The following is a 15193-nucleotide window of genomic DNA, read 5'->3' as shown; positions in this document are numbered from 1 at the left end:
AGATATAGATAAATTATAGATATAGATATAGATTATAAATTATAGATATAGATAGCTATTTCGATTAATTAATAAAAGGTTGCCAAAAGCAAGTATAATTGTGCACTTCACCCAAATTTTTGGCATCTTATTATTTCTAGTCGGGCAATTTCAAATACTTCACCTGCTTAATTATAACTATCCGTAATCATATTTGATAAATATTAGTTTAACCTCACATGCCTCGCATGTGTGATGCTTGATTATTTAAAACTATATAATTTTGTATAAAGCAGAGATTTTTAATGATGTGTAAAAAGTTCAAATGACTTTTCAAAGATTCTTTACACTTTAATATAATAATGTAAATATAAACGTATATTTTAGTGTAAGCACATATATATTTTAGCACAAGAAGTTTCAAGTGGTTGATGGATCAGTTTTATTATGTTTGTCAAGCAGTACCTCTTTCCCATGCTGAGGCTAAGAGAGACGCATCAATTTGAACTATATTTGTGGTACGGTTTATTTTTCTATATTTAAAATTTTTCTTTATTTTTAAAGTCAAATTTTTACAAAATTATTGATTACATTCTTATTACGTACTTAAAGCTTTTCAAAATTTGGTACTTATTAAATTTTTCTTATTCTAACATATTTATATTTATTTCTAGATTTTTTAAATCTTCATAAAATTAAATTTAGTTGATTTAGAATTCTTAAACTAATGAAAAAAATATTAGTTGTCATTAATTTTGATGACTTCTAATATGTACTTATTTGTTTTCTTTTATTGTTTAAGATATGTATCATGTATTTTTTATTACTTATATGTATATGTATATCATTGTCATTTTTCTTATAGAGATTTTTCGTCTTATATGTTTATATATACATGTGAGTCAGAAATGTATTTCTGTAAATACAAATGCAGATATATATGTATATTTTTTACCGTAAATATATATGCAAATCTGTATGTCTATTTATTTTGTATATTTTTTGAATATGTATATATGATATAGATATTTGTCTTTTAAAAATAAAAGATAGAGATAGAAGGGTAAAAAAATAAAAACAAAAAAAGAAAACGAAAAAAATATGAGAAAAGGAAAAAAAAAGAAAACGAAAAAAGAAAAAAAGAAAAAAAAAAAAAGAAGTAGAAGAGAGAAAATCAAGTGGAAAGAAAGAAATGAAAAATAAAATTAAAAAAAAAAAGATTAGAAAAATGAAAAATTAGACACATAAGAGAATGATATTTTGAAATTTTGAAGATCATGGAAATGATAAACTTCATATTTGAGTTTGATTTGGAAAAGGAGTTTACTAATATAAATAAGAGTAATTTATGGGAATTTAATTAGATGGGATAATTATTCCTTATTTAACTCAACTAATTTGACTAAAACAAGGGTACTAAATGTTGTTGTATGTGTATTTTTATAGCAACAGTTTACTTAAATACAAAATACAATTTGTTATTTTTTGTAATTATGAAACTGTTGCTATAAAAGTTACAATTAAGACTCTATAGTTGTTATTTCTGAAATTTTCCCTTTACAAAATAATAACTAAAAAGGCGCAAAATTCAGAAATAACATACTTATCCCCTAATTATAAGTTTCATAGCAACACTTTCATAATTACATAATATAGCAAGTTGTATTTTGTATTTTTGTAAATTGTTGCTACAAAAATACAAATGCATATGCTACAAAATGTAATTTGATAAAAGTATTGTTATTTTTTGTAATTTAATTCTTAAGTATGCTACTTTATGTATTTTTTTCACTAAAAATTACACAAATACACAACTTATATTTCCAATATTACAAAAAATCCCAACACCCTAACCTATTACAAAAATCCTAACACATACACAGAATGCTATGAGCCCATTTGGATAGGAATAAAAAACTTATTTTTAAGCTTAAGTGATTAAAAACTTAAAATAAGTGCTTTTAAATTAAGCAGATAAGTGTTTGGATAGAAGTGCTGAAATTGAAAAAAAATTGTTGATGTGCTTGGTAAACAAGTGTTGTCAATCACTTTTTTGTTGTCAAAATGACTTAAATATCCTTAAAGCTGTTAACGCATAATAACGTGAATTATTTATGATTTTTAATTCTATTACTTCAAAAATAATTTCTATTTAAATACACTTTCAACATAAAGTGATTATGGCAGGCCAATTTATAATTATAAGTTACTTTTTTATTTTTAAATATTAAAAAAAAATTTAAGATATTTTTTATATAAATATAGTATTATATTGTAATATCGTAAGCTTGTAAACAACATAAAATTTTTAGGAATGAAACAAACTATTAAAAAGAATTAATTTTTAAAATTTAAATAACATGTAGAGATTCTAGATGAACAGATAGAGAAGAACTTACCACAAACTCGATTTGACGATAAAATTTTTGAGTGTTTTCTTATGTAATGATGGATTCTATGAAAATAAAGGAGAAAGATAAAGAGAAAACTGGAGGAAAAAAATGAAAAAAAGCAGCAAAAAGAAAAAGAAAGAAAAATCAATAAGGGCTACAAAGTTTAGGGTATTATTGGAATTAGAAGAAATATAAGGGATAAAAAGATAAATATTTTGGTCAAACCTAAAAAAATTTTAATCTAAAAAGTAAAAAGCTGGGGTATCCAGCTTCTCCATTTTTGTTTTTTTTAATCCACTTTTAGCTTTTTTAAGCTCTTTTTAATTTTACCAAACACCTAAAAAAACTAAAAAAAAAAAAGTGATTAAAATCTAGTTTGACCAGATTTAATCTTATCCAAATACCTTCTATGTATTTGTCGGCTATGTTATGTATATCAATAGGGAGAGAGAGTAAAGTAATTAAAAAAGTGAGAGAAAGTGTAATTACTTCCAACAGGAGTATTTATGTTATTTATACAACACATAACACATAATACATAGACAATATGTAAGTAATGCATATTGTACATTAACATTCCAATAAGTAATGGATATTGTATATTAACATTCATATGTTATAGATTTTTACATGTATGTATACCCACCATATACAACCGAGTGTATATGTAATGTATATTTTGGCTATTTTTAGCAGATGGACCAATGGTATTCATTGATAACTATCTTTATATTCTAACCAAAATTAGTATCAATCAAATGATTCATGACACATCTCTTTACATACACTTTTACCAATAATTATAGTTAATTAATAATATATATTTTTACCTTGATTTGTAATTTAATTATGATAAATTAGTATAATTTGATATTAATATCAGACACTTTTTCCTATATACTATATCCTGTTTAAAACTATTTAGGTCGATTAAATTCGTTAATCGCTCTTATATAGTAGATCCGCCCCAGCTGGTCTACAGGTCAATTGCTGCAAATCAATGCATGCAAAATGGAGTTTAATAATTATAAATATAATTTTGAGATTAATAAAGGATTTCGATTAAAGGTGCATGGTCAATTCATCGCAAAGGTTGTGACGAGACATATACTCCATCTGAGCCTTTTGGCTTTTTTTTTTTGTATACAACTTCTTTTTTAATTCGTCCCAAAGAATTAATGATACTTTTAATTTTTAGTGGTTCTTTTGATATGTGTGTAGCTTTTTCTTCATTTCTATCTTAAATTTCAGCGGCAAATTTTACTAATCTTCCTAAGATGAAATGCTCCTCTTTATATGAGTATATAATATTGTCATTTCATCTGCGGAGGTGCTGAAGGAGAGCATGGGTACACACGAACCCAATCCCTACTTCACCTTGGAAAAAAACTAGTGCATAATGTCAAGTCATTTCGTTGAAAATTACATTGCATATATAAAGTCAAAACTGTTTTTCTAAACTTCATCGTGTTTTTTTTTTTAATTAAAAAATAAATAAATTAGTGTTAGGGGATGGAAAATGGAGGAGGGGATTACGAGCTGGTGGAAAATAAGATCCTACCAATAATATGAAAGTCCGGGTAGCTAATTCGTGTATTTACTCCTTTATATTTTAAATGTTTTGAGTAAAAACAATGGCTTTGCAACTCAACTCTTAGTCATACTCATGCCTGCAACGTTGATGGTGTTCCTTTTTAATCTGATTAAAAAAAATAATTTTTTTTATAATATTTTAATTTTAATTTTTCATGTGGTATGTTTAATACCATAAGATTAAAGACTATTTTAATACATTTGATATAACTTTAACCAAAATTACAAGATATATTAAGAAGTTTCTTTATTTTTTTATGCTGTGGAATAAGTCTTTTTAAAACGGAGGAGTAAAATGAATGAATGAAGAGTGAACATCAATTATCAAGTAGTTCTGCAACAGAGCATGCATGGTTAGTTAAGGAGTCAGAAGTCAGAAGAGAAATAGTATTGAATAGTGTGTCAGGGTCAGGTGCAGCCTGTATGTCATCGATAAAGTGTCAATGTCAATCATAAAGCAATCGATTGCAAAATCATTGAATATATATATATATATTGGTCCCAGGCCTCCCTTTAATTTCTCATCGACTTTCTCTTGTATCTATGAGAGACTATATGGGGCAACTAGCAGAGAAAGATAAAAGTAAGTTTTATATGTATGTATATACAATTAGTTACAACAGAATCCAAGTCTTTTGTTTTCGGTAAAACCATCCCCGGCCCTTTAAGTACACGTCATCTTTCACTTATGCATTAGTGTGTGTGTTACATACACTGCTGAGGTGGAAAGTGACGAATAAAATGTTGACACGTGTTATTTTTATCCAAATAATTTATAAATAATTAATTTTAAATAAAAAAATATCTAATAATTTATAAATAATTAATTTAAATAAAAAATACCCCCTCCCCCTAACCTACCCACCCCACCAACCTTCTTCAAACACCCTACCCACCCACCCACCCGCCACCCACCCACCAGTTTTCTTCTTAAAACACCCCACCCACCCCTCACCCCCACCCCACCCCACCCCGATAATCTTTTTTTCAAATACCCCATCCACCCCGCCACTCTTTTTCCCCTCTTTATCTTTTTCAAGGACCTCGCACCCCCTTCCCACCTCCGCACCCCAGTCATCTTTAATTTTTTTCATTGATTTTTAATTTTTCTCACTGATTTTACTTGATTTTTTTATTTTCTTCATGAATTTAGCTTCATTTTTTTTCAGATTTGCTTCATATATTTTTCTTCAATTTTTATTTTTTAATTTTTCTTCACGGATTTAGCTTTATTTTTTAATTTCTTTCATCAATTTTGCTTCGATTTTCAAATTTTCTTTACTGATTTTTCTTGGTTTTTATGCTTCAATTTTAATTTTTTTTTATTGATTTTGTTTTATTTCAATTTTTCTTCACTGATTTAGCTTTATTTTTCTATTTTTCTTCATCGATTTTGTTTGATTTTTAGTTTTTCTTCGTTCATGTTGCTTATTTTTAATTTTCTTCATCAATTTTACCCTTAATGATTAAAAAAAAAGGTGCTTATTATTTAATCTTCACGAACCTTTAAATGCTTATATAAATTTCTCTCAATAATTCTTACTATTAAATAAATTAAGATTGACAAAAATAACGGATAAAAATGTGAAAGAAGTATAAATTAATGGGCGTTGAGTTAATATATTGTTTTTGGCAAGACGAACTCCTCAATGTGTATCTAATTTTTAAATCTCTCCCAATAATTTTTACCATTAAATAAGCTTAAGATTGACAAAAATGATGGATAAAAATAAGGAAAAAGGTATAAATTAATGAAAATGAGTTAATATATTGTTGGTGGGCCAAATTGGGCGCCACATCAGCTAAAAACAGGCTTCCACGTGCCTTTGCGGAGTGTTCCGCACGCGTTTTGCCAACCAAGCAAAAGGTGCCAAAATGGCACACTTTAAGGCCACTTGAGGTGCCAAAATGAACCAATGTTCACTTGAGGTGCCTAAGTAAAAGATGACGTGTACTTAAGGGGCCTAACGATGAGTTTTCTCTTTGTTTTCAGTTCAGACATTTTGATCAATAGTAGTTGCAGGCTTACATAATGTGGCATGGATTATGTATGTATGTTTGTGTATGTCCATATATGTAATGCATGAATCCCACCCCCCTTCAATTTCCTTATGACTCTACCTATCTGCTGCTTTTTTATCGTGGCGGAGTCAGGTGGGAGTAAGGGGTTCATCTAAAATCTTTTTTAGCGGAAAATTACATTTTATATTCAAGGTTAATTTTTACATGTGTATAGAGAGTAGATATTGTCGAGGGTCTATCGGAAGTCATCTTTCTATCTTTCAAGATAGGGCGAGGTCTATGTACATACTACGCTCCTCAGATCCCACTTGTGAAATTATACTGAATATGTTATTTTTCTAGAGCAGATATTGAATCCCCTTAATCTTGTTTGTGCGTTAACTTTTCTTTGTATTTTGAATCTCATTGGTGAAGATTCTAACTCCGCCACTGTTTTTGACAATTTCTGTCTTGACAAGTCTAGCAACGCCCATGGCAGAGAGTGTGCCTATAATATAAGAGTGGATCGAAAAGGACTGACAAATTTTTAAGTTAATAGTACAAATTCAAATGGTACGTAGGTTTTTTGGGGTTCTTGTTGCTCTTAAAACCCCAAATTTCATCTTTACTAATTCATACTACCTTTTGCTTTCTTGCAAGCAATTTTAATTTGCACAAATTACTCTAACAAGATCACTAGTTACAAATTGAGACGTTTAGTTTAATTATCTTTAAGTGGTAATTAACAACATTCTACGTCAAACTGAATATGTTGGTTTGCTACAAAAATCTGGTGCTAGTAAAATTTTTTTGTCCAATAACACATTTAAAAGCGATACTTACTCTATCCACTTTTACTTGTCTAGTATATAAAAGGAAAAATAATATAAATATACATCTTAACCTAAAGTGAGCTAATTATATATCTCGACAGATTCAAAATTGGAAAAAACATATCGGGAGCTAATTATGTATTATTAAATTAAAAAAAAGAATATATATATATATATCTTCATTGGATATATTATATATCTCGACAGACCCAAAATCGAAGAAATTGTATTGGAAGCTAATTATGTATCTTTGCAAAAAAAATTATCGGGAGCTAATTAGTGTATCTTGACAAACCCAAAATTGGGATTTCAGTAATTATACAAAATATCAAAATTTTCTGTAATTAAAATATGTCTATATTTTTATTTATCCAGCTTAAAAATAAAAGAATAATTTACCATTCTATACCTATTTATCCTCATCTTATTTACTAATTATTTCCAATATTTATTTCCAAATGAGTAAGATAACTTATAATAATAGGAGCAATAAGTACCTCCATACTAGAGCATGTGAAGTCAAATATAAACAATTAAACATAAACGGTCATTTTATAAGTGTAAAAATGGAAGTATATGGGAGTACCTTTTGGCATTAACGGTTAGCCCGGGAGAATCTCGCCTTTGTATTATGCGGTTCTTGTAAGAGGTCTAGATGTATTTTTTTCACTTAGGTCCCTGAGGTTTGGGGAAGTGACACCTCGATACATGCTTTATGGTAAAAGTCAAGAAACGTTATTACTAGTATTTTTTTTATTTTAATTCATCATTTGAGTGGTGGCACTTGTCTCATTTTTTTTCTCGGGGTCTAAGTTAGAGGTGTCAAACGGGTCGGGCCGGGCCAATCTAGAATCGGCCCTTTCATTTTTACCGGGTTACGGGCTAATTAAGGGTCGGGTTTGACGTCAATCGGGCTGGATTGGGCCGGGCGAAACAATAAAAAAATTAAAATCCACCCTAACCCGGCCCACTTAACCCAACCCGGTCAAACCCACCAAAACCCGGTCAAACCCGGTTAAAAATCGGTCAAACCCGTTTAAAAAATAAATAAATAATCCAATATACACTATATACACTCCAATATACACTATATACACTCCAATATACAATATATATTTTTAAAAAAATATATAAACAATTACACATATATACGTACCATTCAATATATAATTATATATGACTATACGTACTACTTCAAATAAAACATATGCTATAATAGTATAATATATATATATATATATACACTACAATATATATATATATATATATATATATATATACTACTTTATAAAACATATACACATGTATACGTTAAATATATACTACTTTAGAAGATATATACACATATATATGCACCATTCAATATATATGTACTACTTTAAATAAAATATATACTACAATATACATATATATATATATACAACAATATGTATATATATATATATATAGTTACATACTAATTTATAAAACATATATACTTTAAAGATATACGTCTATAGAAGATATATACACATATATACGCACCATTCAATATATATGTACTACTTTAAAAAAAAAGTATATACTACAATATATATACTAATTTATAAAACATAAAGTAATGTATACGTTAAATATACACGTCTATAGAAGATCTATTCACTTATATACACTCTATTCTATGTATATGTAATACTTTAAATCAAATATACTATAATATATATACATTACAATATATATTTGTATAGTTATATACTAATTTATGAAACATATACACATGTATACGTTAAATATACACGTCTATAGAAGATCTATTCACATATATACACTCTATTCTATGTATAATTGTATATGTAATACTTTAAATGAGATATACTACAATATATATACATTACAATATATAGTTATATACTAATTTATAAAATATATACACATGTATACGTTAAATATACACGTCTATAGAAGATCTATTCACATATATACACTCTATTCTATGTATATGTAGTACTTTAAATGAGATATACTACAATATATATACATTACAATATATATTTGTATAGTTATATACTAATTTATAAAATATATACACATGTATACATTAAATATACACGTCTATAGAAGATCCATTCACATATATACACTCTATTCTATGTATATGTAATACTTTAAATGAAAGTATACTATAATGTATATACATTACAATATATATTTGTATAGTTATATACTAATTTATAAAACATATACACATGTATACGTTAAATATACACTTCTATAGAAGATATATGCACAAATATACAAAACATATGCTACGTAATATAATAAATTAATAATATTTAGTAGTAAATTAATAATATATTAGAAGTAAGTTTTTAATTTAAAGTAGAAAACTAGAAATTCAATTTAAAATTTTAAATCGTTAAATAAAAAAAAAATAAGGACTAAGGAGTGAATGAATTTGGGGAATTTAATTGATTGCAAAATGATCCAAAATTTATAATTTACATGAATGAAAAATCTATAAATTATGCATCATTTTTTCCAACTCATTCATGTTAATATTAATGGGAACTTGCATAGGATAGTCGAAGTCAACGGGGGCAAAACCATGCATTGGACTTGATTCTGCTGAGTTCTCCCATGAAGTCATAATTTCTTCAAGTTTCAGCTCGTCGCTCGGCTCCGGTTCCATTCCTTGGTTTCTTCTTTCCGCTCTAATACAATCTCTGAGGCAAACTAGAACATTCATTGCATTGCTTCCCAATGAGTGTCGGTTGTCTCCAAACTGCTGTCGTCCCTGACTAAAGGCGCTCTCTGATGCAACGGTTGACATTGGAACATTCAAGATATCTCTAGCTAATCTTGAAAGCACAGGAAATTGTGTTTCATTACTCCTCCACCAATCCAACGTGTTGATCAGTTGTCTGCGATCCTCTGGTGCCGTCCGAAGATAATATTTCAGCTCTTCCCGATAAATTGATGTGTAAGTTCTCTCATCAACACTGTTCCAACAATTTAAATCATAAAACGAATCAAAAAAATCACTATGTGCCGGCCTTTTAGAAGATGATGGCTCCTCTGGAGGATGAGGAGCGTGATATTTGTAAGTACGGCTAAATCAAATAAATCAGCATAGTGATTATATAATTTTTCTATGTAATCCTTTGCATCAGCCGTAGCCGTCCACAAATCAGGTTGTACTTGTTCAGAATCATGGTTAGTATTTATTTATAAGTTAGCATAAATAAGAGTACTACAGTGACACATATGATTATATTTCATGCACGGATTTAGCATAGCACCAACCAAGTAAATAGGGGGAATCGGGAAAAAATATTTTTTAAATTTTGTAAATATGGCGCCAACAGCTTCTTTATAACCTTCTTTATTTTTATATTCTTTGAGCAAATCAGAAATATCGGCTATATATGTCAAAATATTACAAACAGTAGGATAATAAGCACCGGAAAATTCAACCGTAGCTACATAAAATTTTTCTAAAAACTTAACAAGATCATTAATTACAACCCAATCAGAATTATGTAGCATGCAATCAGCAGAATCAGCAAATGAACCGCAATGTTGGTCAAAAGCTAGTGTAATAGGAATTCTATATTTATAACAAGTTTTTAAAAATTCATACGTAGAATTTCATCTAGTATCAATTTCCTCAGGCATCAAAATCGGTGTAAGTCCATTTTCTTGACATTTAACTTTAAATTCTCTAATTCTCGATCTACGATTATTTTCTTGAATAAAACCAACGGCAAGATGAATTTTTTCAATATAAAACTCAAAAAACTCAAGACCATCTTTTACAATTAAATTATATATATGACATGCACACTTAATATGAAAAATTTCAGGCAAGGGCGGAGATAGCGTAGATTTTATTTTTGTTATAGCAGTCTTGTTGTTAGAAGCATTATCAAAAGTAATACATAAAATTTTATTTTCGATACCATAATATCCGACAATTTTAACAATAGAATCAGCAATAAATTGTCCAGTATGTTTACGATCTTCATCATATAAAAAAGCAAGAATGCGTTTTTGCATCACGAAATTACTATCCATCCAATGACAAGTAACGGTTAAATAATCATTTTTATTTACAGCACGACCAAGATCAGAAGTTATGGACAATCTACATTGAATATTTTTTAACAATGTCGATAAATAAAAACAATATTGTGAATGGAGTCTAAAAATATCAGACCGACAAGTAGTTCTAGGAATACCATTAAATATAGGATTATAAATTGCTTGTATATAACGAATAAAGTCATCAGAAGAAGGAAAACTAAAAGGCAAACAACCCACAGCTACCATTTTAGCTATTTCTTCCCTGTCCCTCAATTTATTATACTTCTTCGCTACGTAACCGGTTGCTGGGTCCATTCTAGTTTGTGTTGACCCACCAACATCCCCACCACCTTTTGCAATATTTAACTCTTTTTTGTGATCTTCAGCTATATGTCTCATTAACGTACCCGTACCCCCTTGCTTGCCTCCACTTCTATGCTTATATATTTGTTGACAAATATTGCATTGCACCTCAATATCTGATATACGTTCAAAAAATTGTCATGCAATACTAGTTCTTTTACGAGGTTTTGGGGCACTGGGAGGACGGGAAGGGAGATTAAATGATTCAGATCTAACGTTAGCATCTCCTACCGCGGGTGTCTCAGCAATATTTTCATTATCTTCGTCTAAATTAACCGCATCTACTTCATTTTCTTCTTCTATACTGTTATTTTCTTGAGCTTCTCCATAATCCATATCGTGAGCACCTACACCTATTTCTTCCTCAAAAGGTGTACCAAGTGGTACCGGAGGCGAAGGCACACGGGTATATCTACTACTTGAACTACCTCTACCGCAAGTGATTCGCTTTTTACTACCACTACCGCTTCCGGGACAAAAAATTTTAACACCTTTAGTAGCGAGGTTTCTTAATTTATCCATAATATAAATTAAATTAAACTAAAAATATTCAAAATACACAAATATAATAAAATTAAATATTAAACAATTAATACAATAAATAAAAATTAAACGTAAGAGATAGAACGACAATTCCAAATTTTGGAAGTATCCGAAGATTGCGACTTTAGAAACTTTCGCTCGTACTTTGTAAACGAAAAATTAAAAAATTAAAGTGAACACTTTAAGAAATTAATATATTGAATATTTGAGAATTGAGAATTGAGATTTGAGAGAGAATGAGATTTGAGAGAGTGAAAAATTGTGTGAAAAATGATTTGAAGTTGTAGGGTATTTATAGATTTTTTTTTGGGAACGGCTATATAGCCATTGGGCCAACGGCTAGTTTGGCCCAAAATCCAAAATATCTTTTTTTTTAAAAAAATTTTTCTGGGCTGGGCTGAACCGATTAACCGGTGGGTCTGGATCGGGCTTGATTCGGACCGGATTAACCGAGCCCATTTTAACAAAATAACCAGTCCAAAATTCGAAACCCTAAAGCCCTAGGACTTACTGGGCCGGGTTAGATAGTCCGACCGTCCCGACCCACTTGACACCCCTAGTCTAAGTAGTGTCCCTATGAGCTGGTGTTGCATGCTTTTAACCTATATGAATTAAAAGAATAAATATAATTGAATGAAACAATAGGTACGGTGACACGCCTCGTTCAGGCAAGGTGCGAGAAACGCCTATTCAGCTACTTCCTACTTGAAATGAGGAAAAAAAGGAAAATAAAATTACTCTTACACTATATTTTCCTTTCGACGCTACTTAAAAAGGTTGATGAGATATAGTCATGATTATAACAATTTTACTATGTTATAAACAAGAATCAATAGATTCGTCGTCCTCACACAAGGAAAAAGGAGAATATGTTTTAATGAAGTCAAATCCAAAAGCTACGTATGTCTATTTTTTCTTTGTTTATTTAGGTTTGTGTACTCATATCTTTTTTTCTTTTTTTAATCTTTCCTTATTTTGTGGTTTATATTTTTTTCTCTGTTTCAATTTATTTGATATGTTTTAATCTAATAGTATAAAATTTCAAAAGATTAAAGAGACTTTTAAAATATATGTTCATAAATAAGGGTATGTCGAACATTCTAAAATATTTTTTTATTTTGTGTATCAAATATGTCAAGTGGATGGTTGAAATTAAAGAATTTGTACAAAAAAAAATATTATTTTTAAACGGATTAAGAAGAAAAATAGGTCAGATAAATTGAAATAAGGTAGTAGAAAAAACTTAATAGCTTAGTTGATTGACTATATGAACTCTCACCTTGTTGTTGAAGATTCGATTCTCACAATTTAGTGCCTGTTTGGGATTGCTTATTTCCCAAAATAAGCACTTATCTTGAGAAAAAAATATTTTTTTAAAAAAGAGGGTGTTTGGTAAACTTGCAAAAGTGTTAAAAATAAGCAGAAGCAGAAAAATATTTTTTTATGATAAATATATATATATATATATATATATATATATATATAACTTTTAATTAACGTTTGATGTTTAAAATTTTACATTCATATTTACGTCATAATTCTTTATGATTTATATATTATTATTTTATTTTCACTCATTTTTATTTAAATAAATTTGAAAATATCATTGATGATGATGACTAAAGAATATATAATTTTTTGTTATTTATTATTAATGATAACAATTGACAAATGAATCACGTTACAAGATTATATTTTGACAGCACATGTAATTTTTTTGTTGAATATTTATTTTAAATGAATAATTCATGAAAATAAACATATTTGTTACAATGTAGTGTGTATTCTATTGATAGATGTCCTTTTTGGTCATTTGTCTAAAAAAACACTTCTTCAAAAAGATTATCCAAACACAATTTGTTTATCAAAAACACATTTCAAATGAATTTACCAAACAAAAATTGTTTTATTTTTTAAAAGTAATTTTTTGAAAAGTTATTTTATAAAAATGTTTCTCAGATAATCAGTTTTGTAATAGCAATCTCAAACGTGCTCTTAATCCTGCTCTCCATTCTTCTTCTCCTATATACCCATAATTTTAACAGAAGACTAAAAAATAATTTCTTACACAATCAAGATGGTATTAGTAATTTCCTTAGTTTTTTTTTCTTATTTAGATAAGTCAATTTTTACATAACTAAAAAACTATATTAAATTAATAGTAATTAATTAAAAATAATATAGTTAAAATACTTTATACTTTCTTTGGAAAAATTGAATCATAAAGAGTGTGTTCAAGAAAAAAAATCATAAAATATAAATTAGAGGAAACAATAGATTACTCTTTATATTTTTATTGGGTGATTTTGTATAAATACTTTGTACTTTTTTAGAAATAAGTTTAATGAGATGCATATTAAATATGCCATTAAATTATATTAATTATGTAGTAAGAAAATACTGTTTTTGGACATCTTTAAGCTACCTATTACGATGTTCTTTTCAGGGGGCTTTGAGTTGGCTTTTAAACTAAAATATTAGAATTATATATTTGAAACTCTTAAAGCTAGTATAGATATAAATTTAGAGGGTGCGATATATTTTGATTCCATCACTTTCCATTTTTAATATATACCAAGAGAGACATGAGTTTAAAAGTTCTATTGGTGCTTCACTTAATTAGTTTAAATTAGCTTTTAAAAAGTGCCACATTCTCCAACCTTTAGAAGACTATGCCATTGTCTATGCTATCAAAGGAATTGCAACTTTAATATAGCAAACTCATCATCCTATCTTTCTTGTTTGTTCAACAACCATTACCATGTGACTTGGGAATATTGTTTGGGTACTAGAGAATTTAGGCTCAATTTGAGATGTGACTTTTATCAAACATACAATAACTCAGTTAGTCTAAATTGAAGAGCATAATATTATCTTTTATTAATTACATTATGAGATATTTTTCTATATTTTATGCACCTAACGTCACCTATTTCTTGGACGTCTAATTTTTAATATAATACCAATGATAGGTCAATTTGCGTCCAATCAAACTATTTTATCGAATGTTATCTACAACTCCCTCATCAATATAAGTATAAAATAATTCAACCAACTAAAATTAGATAAATAAAAAGATATCACCTGACATCTTTTTTATTTATGAAAGGTCTAATCTATATAGATTATTTCTAGGATCATAATTAATACTTCCTTCGTTTGCTTATATTTATCATTGTTCTTTTAATTGAATTTTTATTTTTACTTGTCACTTTTGACATATTAAGGGAAGACAAAAGTATTTTTTTTTATTTTACTCTAAGCATTAATTGCTTATTTTTAAAATCATTTTCAAGACATATTACTATAAACATCAATTAATAAGGATAGTATAATAAAACAATTATATCAATTATTATTTTCTTAATAAGTGTGTTACGTAAAAAGTGATAAATAAGAACAAATTGTAATAGTATTTGGGATCTA

The sequence above is a fragment of the Capsicum annuum genome, chromosome 1 (assembly GCF_002878395.1).
Source record: "Capsicum annuum cultivar UCD-10X-F1 chromosome 1, UCD10Xv1.1, whole genome shotgun sequence".
Taxonomy (NCBI): domain Eukaryota; kingdom Viridiplantae; phylum Streptophyta; class Magnoliopsida; order Solanales; family Solanaceae; genus Capsicum; species Capsicum annuum.
The sequence above is the reverse complement of the archived record's forward strand: the minus strand, read 5'-3'. Positions refer to the sequence as shown.